This window comes from Sapajus apella, unplaced genomic scaffold (genome assembly GCF_009761245.1).
Source record: "Sapajus apella isolate SASKATOON/1434 unplaced genomic scaffold, GSC_monkey_1.0 scaffold11, whole genome shotgun sequence".
In the NCBI taxonomy this organism is placed as follows: Eukaryota; Metazoa; Chordata; class Mammalia; order Primates; family Cebidae; genus Sapajus; species Sapajus apella.
The window spans coordinates 4022250-4032071 of NW_022436951.1; the positions used below are offsets into that span (position 1 = coordinate 4022250).

The 9822-nt window shown below is 37.6% G+C and overlaps 1 long non-coding RNA gene across 2 annotated transcripts in view; it reads left to right on the top strand.

The window, feature by feature from the left end:
• The window catches only part of LOC116552241, a 36796-nt gene extending 27386 nt beyond the window's left edge, over positions 1-9410 (top strand). For both annotated transcript variants that reach the window (XR_004269292.1, XR_004269291.1), the window contains exons 2-3: positions 5023-5105; positions 9179-9410. This is a non-coding gene — a long non-coding RNA (uncharacterized LOC116552241). The remainder of the gene's footprint in view (positions 1-5022; positions 5106-9178) is intronic.
• The last annotated feature ends 412 nt before the right edge of the window (positions 9411-9822 follow it).

The window sequence follows — 9822 nt, forward strand, 5'->3', positions numbered from 1 at the left end:
GGTGGTGGTGGTGGTGGTGGCGGCGGCGGCGGTGGTGGTGGATGTGACGGTGACAGCGGCGGTGGCGGTGGAGGTTGTGTGGTGGCGGTGACAGCGGCGGCAGAGGCGGCAGTGGCGGTGGTGTGGTGGCGGTGGTGGTGATGGAGGTGGCTGTGGCAGTGGCAGTGGCGGAGGTGGTGTGGCGGTGGTGGTAGTGGTGGTGGTAGTGGTGGAGGTGGAGGTGGTGTGTGTTTGTGTGTAGTGAGGGAATTTCAGGGATGATAAAAACAACTCTAATTTTAGCCCTAAGCATTGCTGACTTGCCTACTAGTTTAAAAAATTCATCATCACTGCAAATTTTCACTGCCATATGATACTTCTTGTTTTCCTACAAAATTACTTGTTCTGTTATTTATTTATTTTTTGACAGTCTTGTTCTGCTGCCCAGGCTGGAGTACAGTGGGGTAATCTCAGATCACTGCAACCTTGGCCTCCTGGGCTCAGGCAATTCTCATGCCTCAGCTTCCCGAACAGCTGGGATTACAGGCATGCCCCACCACGCCTTGCTAATTTTTTTTTTTTTTTTTGTATTTTTAGTAGAGACAAGGTCTTGCCATGTTGGCCAGGCTGGTCTGGAACTCTTGGCCTCAAGTGATCTGCCTGCCTTGGCCTCCCAAAGTGCTAGAGCTACAGGCCTGAGCCACCATGCCCAGCCATTGCTATTAATGAATTAGTAAATTTTTATTTTTATTATACTCTTAAGTTCTGGGGTACATGTGCAGAACATGCAGGTTTATTACATAGGTATACATGTGCCATGGTGGTTTGCTGTACCCATTTACCTGTCATCTACATTAGGTATTTCTTCTAATGCTATCCTTCCCATATCTCCCCTCACTGCTACAGGCCCTCGTGTGTGATGTTCCCCTCCTTGCATCCATGTGTTCTCATTGTTCAACTGCCACTTATGAGTGAGAACATGTGGTGTTTGGTTTTCTGTTCTTGTGTTTGCTGAGAATCATGGTTTCCAGCTTCATCCATTTTCCTGCAAAGAACATGAACTCATCATTTTTTTATGGCTGCATAGTATTCCATGGTGTATATGTGCCACATTTTCTTTATCCAGTCTATCATTGATTGGTATTTGGGTTGGTTCCAAGTCTTTGCTGCAATAAATATACCTGTGAACAATGCTGCAATAAACATATGTGTGCCCATGTCTTTATGGTAGAATGAGTTATAATCCTTTCGGTATATACCCAGTAATAGAATTACTGGGTCAAATAGTGTTTCTAGTTCTAGATCCTTAAGGAACCGCCACACTGTCTTCCACAATGGTTGCATTAATTTACACTCCCACCAACAGTGTAAAAGCGTTCCTATTTCTCCACATCCTCTCCAGCATCTGTTGTTTCCTGACTTTTTAATGATTGTCATTCTAACTGACATGAGGTGGTATCTCAATGTGGTTTTGATTTGCATTTCTCTAATGACCAGTGATGGTGAGCTTTTTTTCATGTTTGTTGGCTGCATAAATGTCTCCTTTTGAGAAGTGTCTGTTCATATCCTTCACCCACTTTTTGATGGGGTTGTTTTTTTCTTGTAAATTTGTTCTTTGTAGATTTTGGATGTTAGCCCTTTGTCAGATGGATAGATTGAAAAATTTTTCTCCCATTCTGTAGGTTGCCTATTCACTCTAATGATAGTTTCTTTTGCTGTGCAGAAGCTTTTTAGTTTAATTAGATTCCATTTGTCAATTTTGGCATTTGTTGCCATTGCTTTTGGTGTTTTAGTCATGAAGTGTTTGCCATGCCCATGTCCTGAATGGTATTGCCTAGGTTTTCTTCTAGGGTTTTTATGGTTTTAGGTCTTATGTTTAAGTCTTTAATCCATCTTGAGTTAATTTTTGTATAAGGTGTAAGGAAAGGATCCAGTTTCAGCTTTCTGCATGTGGCTAGCCAGTTTTCCCAACACCATTTATTAAATAGGGAATCCTTTCCCCATTGCTTATTTTTGTCAGGTTTGTCAAAGATCAGATGGTTGTAGATGTGTGGCGTTATTTCTGAGGCCTCTGTTCTGTTCCATTGGTCTATATCTCTGTTTTGGTACCAGTACCATGCTGTTTTTGTTACTGTAGCCTTGTAGTATAGTTTGAAGTCAGGTAGCATGATGCCTCCACCTTTGACTACTATAGCTATGTAATAAAATTTGAAATCAGGTAGCATGATGCCTTACCATCCCATGTCATTTCCTTCTTTTCTGTTCACACCATTTTGAATAATGTATTCCTTAGGCTCCTTTCAAATTACTAGTGTATTTCCTAATAATTGGTTGTATGTGCATTAAGAATCTCTAGAAGGAAGCACAAAAAACAAATAATGGTTTTCTAAGAGCTAGTAAGCTCAGTGGGGAAAAAACTTTTCATTGTATATTTTTACAACTCTTATTTTTGAATAATGTGGATGCATTTGATATATGTATGCATGCATAATATATATACAAATATATATATGTGTATATAGATATATGTTAATAAATAAAATGCAGCAATGTCTAATATAACTATTTTTCTTTGCATTTATTCTAACATGCACACTTTTAAAAAAATTTAACTTTTATTTTACGTTCAGGGGTATATGTGCAGGTTTGTTATATAAGTAAACTTGTGTCATGGGCATTTGTTGTTCAGATTATTTTATCACCCAGGTATTAAGCCTAGTACCCATTCGTTATTTTATTCTTCCTGATCCTCTCCTTCCTCCCACTTTCCATCCTCCCATCAGCCCCAGTGTCTGTTTTTCCCCTCTGTGTGTCCATGTGTTCTCATCATTGAGCTCCTACCTATAAGTGAGAACATGCAGTCTTTTTTGTTGTGTATATGTGTGTGTGTGTGTGTTTTGGTGGGAGGAGGTTGAGACAGAGTCTCACTCTGTCATCCAGGCTGAAGTGCATTGGCATGATCTCAGCTCACTGCATCCTCCGCCTCCTGGGATCAGATGATCTTCCCACCTCAGCCTCCCAAGTAGCTGGGTACATGCATGTGGTACCATGCCTATCTAATTTTTGTGTTTTTAGTAAAGACAGAGTTTCACCATATTGGCCAGGCTGAGAATGTGCAGTCTTTGGCTTTCTGTTTCTGCACCAGTTGCTAAGGATGATGGTCTCCAGCTTCATCCATGTTCCTGCAGAGGACATGATATCATTCTTTTTATGGTTGCATAGTATTCCATAATATGAAAACTTTTACTCTGGCACATCTTTGGACTTTTATACTTTTTATATGATTACTAATATATTTTAGGAGGAAATTTGGTATCTATCAGTATCTATATAATATAGTATTTTTTCTGGAATAAAATATTTAAAACTAGACATCTAAAATTAAATTATGAAGTAAAAGTGAACTCAACTTTAAAAAATAATTTAATAGTTAACTTGGATTTCAAAAATAATTGTTCATATTATCTAAATTGATACTTAACTATATTGTGTGAAGACATTTAAAAACCAAGGACATCTTTAACCTGTGAATTAAAGTCTCTATTGAAGGCTTTTTTTTTTTTTAAACTATGGAGACCTAAGGAGCTAGAGAGATACAATAAAAGGAAGAAGAGATTTTTTTTAAATGACATCTGCTTAAAGAAGGAGAAGTCATTAGATCTACTATCTTCCTACATCAACCAAGTATAAAGGTAAAATAAACTATGTTTCAGATAAACAAGATCTCAAAAAATTTACCTGCCATGTACCCTTTCTGAGGAAAGTGCTGATAGATGTGCTTCACCAGAACAGGGAAGTAAACCAAGAAAGAGGGAAACGAGATTCAGTGCAAGAAAGATGTAAAGAAAGCCTCCAAATTAATGGGAAAGGAGATTCTAAGAAAACAGTAGGCAATCCTAGATATTGATCATACAATTAATGTGGTCCAGACGGTTCTAGAAGAGACATCTTCCAAAAAGTAAAAGTGATAGTGTACTTAATTTGTTTGAATATGTAAAGAGGAGATTTATGGGGGAATGTTTGTAAATTAGTGATAAATACATAGAAAACTAAGCTAATGGAAAAATAAGACAAATATTCACTTTGGGAAAAGAAAATGTAAGGGGAAAAGCAATCATATTCTATTATATTGCTGAGCTTTCTTTGTCATCTATGTATTGTCATAATAACATGTTTACTGAGTATTGATTCTAACTTTACTAGGATGATGGATAGATGGGAAGTGTTTCTCTCTCTCTCTAGATCTCTCTGTGTGTGTGTATGTGTAAGAGAGCAATATCTTCAGTTTCCATAGAGGCAAGTTGATGTTAATGCCTAAAACAGAAAAATAAAAAAAGTAGCAACATAAACATTTTTTTCCAGGGATATGCAAAGAATATATCAGAGGAGCCAAATCTAATTACCTCTGGAAAATTGGTAATGAGTAGAAAAAGAAAGGCTGCTGTTTCTCATATGATCTATAGAGTTGTTTGACTCTTGTCATAGGTTGATTTTCTGGAAAGCGGATTCTGAGATGGATGCAAGAGGCTTATTGGGGAGTATTCTTGAGATCAAGGAAGAGATGGGAAGGAAGAACAAGGGAGCCTGTTCTTTATGTGTCAGCTCCTTTGGGGAGGTGGCAGGGTAGACAGTGGATCTAACAGCAAATAGCATATTCATCACATGGAGTGTATTTGTGCTCAAGTCATAGAAGTTGGAGAACAGGACCTTCAGCTCTTTTAACTTTGCTTTCTGAAAAAATGGTATGTTATTGTCATACACATGCCTTAATTCAGTGGTTGTTCTATACTCAATATGCCTCCCATAGAAACCTCCCTTCCAAAAAAAAAGGAGGCACGTGGGTAACACAAAAAAGATCTGGGCATTCTTGCATGGCAGGGTTTGGGGAGCACTCTGTTAAATTCATTGTCACTCAGATTTATTTGTCCATAGACCCGTTTTCAAATCACATGATGCCATCCTAAGAAATACACTAATAAACTCATTTAACTGTTGTTGAGCTTTTTTCAGGAATGCAATCCCTAATGTTGTCATTGTTCTTAGAAGGAAACATGACTGTCTTTAGAAGGAAGATTCCAAGAACTGGTTGATTGTGGTGAAAACAGAGTCTGCCTATACATGCCTGGGTGAGCACTGAGAAATGGAAACAAAACAAATAAAGCACACCTTAGGCAAAAGAGGAGAACTAGGGGAAAGAATGAAAATAGGGGTAAGGAGCGGAGGCTGTTTTGAGCCAGGTTTGAAAGATGCAGTAAGCATCAATGGGAATCATAAAGGCCCAAATGGGAAGCAGTTTTGTTTGCTAGTTTTAAATAAAAAAGTTTGGAGCAGGGGAAGGCTTTCTCCTGGGGAGGCTGGATGGAGGAAAAAGATCTTATTAAGGAAGAGGTGGGTTGGATTTCAGGAGAGGCAGGCAACTACACAGAGGTTCAGGTGAATGAGATCATTCCGTTTCAACCTAAACTGGCTGTGTCTGCAGCAGCCAGACATCATGAGCCTGAGATCTGGCAGGGACTCTGCAAAAACAGGAGCAAACCAGCCTGGGGAGAAAGAATGAAAATTGCAGAGCATGACTTATGTGTTAGGCTCAGTCAGTCAAGATCAGTAACTCTCAGTGTGTCTTTGATTTTTCCACCTGTGTCCTATCTGTTTGGTAAAACTTCAGCTTTATCCTCTGAAACAGAAACTGTAGTAAGTGGCTACCCCATTGAAAAGGTCTGAGGTAAAGAACAGTAAATGAAATTTATTAAGGAGGTAGGATATACCAATGATAGGATTGGAGATTAATGAAATAGAAAACAGATATACTATAGAAAGTATCAATATAGGCAAAATTCGATTCTTTGAAAATATGAAGAAAAAAAACCTGACAAACTCCTGGTTAGGGGGAGGTTTGGGAAAACAGAGGGGTCTTTTGATTCTAAGATGACCTTCTAGAGAATAAAAAAAGTGTGCGCATCTTTATCTTTGGTCTTATAGGAGAGGGTGAAGGAAGTGAACTGGGTGGACATGAAATTACTTGTAATTGAGTAAGCCTGGGGAAATTTTACCAATAGAGCTAATGGTGGATGTGAGGATCATCTTTACAGGTTCTAAGCATTTTTCTCTTCTGAAACTGAGTGGGGGAGGTTGTTTAAAATATTAAATAGATACTAAAAAACATTAAAATATACACATAGGGTAACAAAATTATAGTGATAAAAGCCAATAAGTGGTTGCCAGGGATTAGGGCTGGGAGGAGGGTAGGACTCTCAAGAGGAAGGAAATTGTTTCTTACTGTTAATGGATCAGTTCTGTATTCTGATGCAGATGGCAGTTACAGGAATCTACACATGCAATAAAATGTCAAATACTCTCAAACACTGTACATGTAAAAACTAGTGAAATCTGAATAAAGCCTGCCATTTAGTTCAATATCAGTTTCCTGGTGTTGTGAATTGAACTGTCTTTATGTAAGATGGTATCACTGGGGGAAGCTGGATGAAGGGCTCATAGGAACTCATTGCGTTCAATGAATTCACAGGACTCAAATTTCTATTTGAAATTTCTATATAAATATGAAATTATTTCAAAATTAAGAGCTTAAAACACTGGGGGGGGGGCAGTTAAATAATAAGGATACAACAGATATTCATTACCAACCACCCACTTGAACAGTGCATTACCATTACTTTAGAAAGCTTCAAAGCACTCTTTCCAAACCTCTTCTCTTTCCCTCTCCCATCATAGACAACTACTAACTAGATATTTGTATTTATTATCTCTTTGCTTTTCTCTATAGTTTTAACTGAATGTATTTATATCCTCCCAAATATATTGTTTAGTTTTCTGTATTTTGAATGCTATGTAAATGGAGTCATTCTGCATATGTTGTTCTACCACTTGCTTTTTCACTCAACTTTTCCTTTCTGAATTTAATCAATGCAGCTTTTTTTCTGAGATACAGTCTCGCTCTGTTGCCCAGGCTGAGTGCAGCAGCAGGATCTTGGCTCACTGCAACCTCTGCCTCAGCCTCCCAAGTAGCTGGGATTACAGGTGCCCACCACCAGACCTGGCTAATTTTTGTATTTTTAGAAGAGAAGGGGTTTCACCATGTTTGTCAGGCTGGTCTTGAACTCCTGACCTCAGATGATCCACCTTCGTTGGACTCCCAAAGTGCTGGGATTATAGGCATGGGCCAGTGCACCCAGCTGTCTGTAGCTTTTTTATTTATTCATTGAGGTAGTCATTGTGAATACATTAGAGTTTATTCCATTGTTTATCAACATTTGGTCTGTTTTTAGTTTTTTTTTTTTTTTTCCCAATTACAAACAGTGCTGGTATAAATATTCTTTTACATGCCTCCTGGTAAACAGAAGAATTTCTCTAGGGAATATACTTAGGGGTGAAATTTCTGAGTCAGAGAGTTCAGCTACTTTTTGTATTTACTAAATGATGCCAATTTATTTTCCAAAGTGGTGTAACGATTGCTGCGTATTCTCAGTCACATTGGTATTGTCAGGATTCTTATTTCTTCTGTGTGTGGTAAGTGGAAAATGGCATCTGATCATTATGGTTTAAAGTTTTTCCCCAATTTCTAACAAGACCGAGCATTTTCCATGTATTTTTGCCATTTCTTTCTCTTCTGTGAAATACACATGTAATGTTTTTGCTTATTGATCAGTTGGATTGTTCATTTTTTTCTTATAGGTTTATAGAGTTCTTTGTATATTTTCGAGCTCCATTATTTATGTTGTGAGTACCTTCTCCCAGTTTCTAACACTTATTTTTTACTTTCATTACAGTGTCTTTTATTTTTATTTTTTATTTTTTGAGACAGGCTCTCACTCTTGCCCAGGCTGGCGTGCAGTGGCACAATGATGGTTCACTGCAGCCTTGACCCACCAGGCTCAGGTGATCCTCACACCTCAGCCTCCCAAGCAGCTGGGATTACAGGTGTGTACTACCATGCCTGGGTAATTTTTAATTTTTTGTAGAGACAGAGTCCTACTGTTTCCCAGATTGGTCATTCCAGTGTATTTTTAGGAACGTAAACTTGTAATTTTAATGAGGTTGATCTCATTTTAAGAATCATTTTATTTATAATATATTTAAAAAATCTGTATAAGCTAGGAAGTTATAAAATTGTCAACGTGTATTAATCTCTGACTAATTTTGCTTTTCAAGTCTTTAATATACCAGAAATTGGCTTTTATGTGTGATATAAGAGGTCTAATTTTATTTTTTAACACATGACTAATATGTTGTCACCATAACCACATATTGAAATAATTAATATTTCATCCAAGTGTCTGCAATGCCAGCTCTAGGAAAATAAATCAGATTTCTATGCATGTGTAGGTATGTTTCTGGATTCTCTATTCTGTTGCCTTGGTCCATCTATATGTTTTTCCCCCATGCCACACTATCTTAATTGCTATAGCCCTAGAATAACTGTAATATCTGGAAGACAAGATCACTTGTAGAGTTCTTCGTTTTGAGTGTCATATATTTTCTTGGTCCTTGACTCTTTCATATTCATTTTGGGATCCGTTGCCAGGGTTCTCGAGACGCTTATGGAAACTTCCATTTGAATTACATTAAATACATAAAGTCATGTATCTTCAAGTGTATGTACTTATAGACTTGAGAACATTTTGCAGCCAAATAGATCATATGTAGAGCATTATAATGCATTAGATCATGTGGCATATCAGAGGCAGGGGGTTGGTTTGGTATGAAGTTGCATGAAGCTGGTGGTTCTTTCCCAGCTCCAATACGTCACAATTTAATAACAATATGGAAAGAGATTTTATGCTCAAATTGCCATGAACAGAGTTTTCACCTACAAAGGGTTTTCCCCAAATCAGTAGATCTCAGGAATTGCGATTACTATTACATGAGTACAATGAATTGCTATTGCAATTCCAATGAAGTTTGTATTTCTGGTGTGCTTAGTACAAAACATTGCAACCTGAAAGCAAATGCTATAGAATATAGCAGTCAAAAAAGTCTTTTGTCTTTAGTACGTCTATCTGTGTCTTCCTATCCATAAAGAATTTGTAATAGTTTTTTAGAACAAAGACTCTTGATCCAGTTCGGAGAGAATGTGTGATGATTATACAAATGTGGGTGCAGGTCAAACATAAAAAATAGGAAGAATGTAGACTCCTCTGCTCTCAGATCAAATTAATATTCCTTTTTTTTTTTTTTTTTGCAGTTTAATTAGGCCTAAATAAAAAAGCCATGTGAAGCCTGAAGATACTGGATATATGAGATTTGTCAAGCCATTTTTCCTACCACCAATGCCTGAACACGACCTCATTTATCTTGATCAATGAAGCTCAAGGAAGCATTGCACTTTGGCTTCTGCTTTAAGTTTTGTATGTTGATGTGTATCCCATGTCTTCTAACAATAAAGTGCTATTTTTCTGACATTAATCACTGTCAAAGGCTTTCTGGTAAATTCCTTAGGCACTCGCCTTGTGGGAAAAGGCATCAGTTTGCCACATCCTAAGAGATGGGTTGTTCGTAATGTTGTGTCATAACTTGATTCTTGTGAGGCACTGGTTGAACACAATAATAGACCAGAGTCAATGACGATACACAGTGGCCAACCCTTAAAAGATAGCTCCAAAAGTTAATCCTTGTTTTCATCTGCCTATAGTGTCAATTCAATTGACAAATAGTATGTGACTCTTGGTCATATTAATATGTTTCAGAAAGGGCACCACTTTCAAATCATCTAGGTATTTAATCTAAAATTAGATAACAGCTTCTAGCGGCCTGTAGGTATACGGTAGCCAAACCGGATCCTTGCACTTAAGAAATTTAAAATCTAATACATGAAAAAGCAAGTGAACA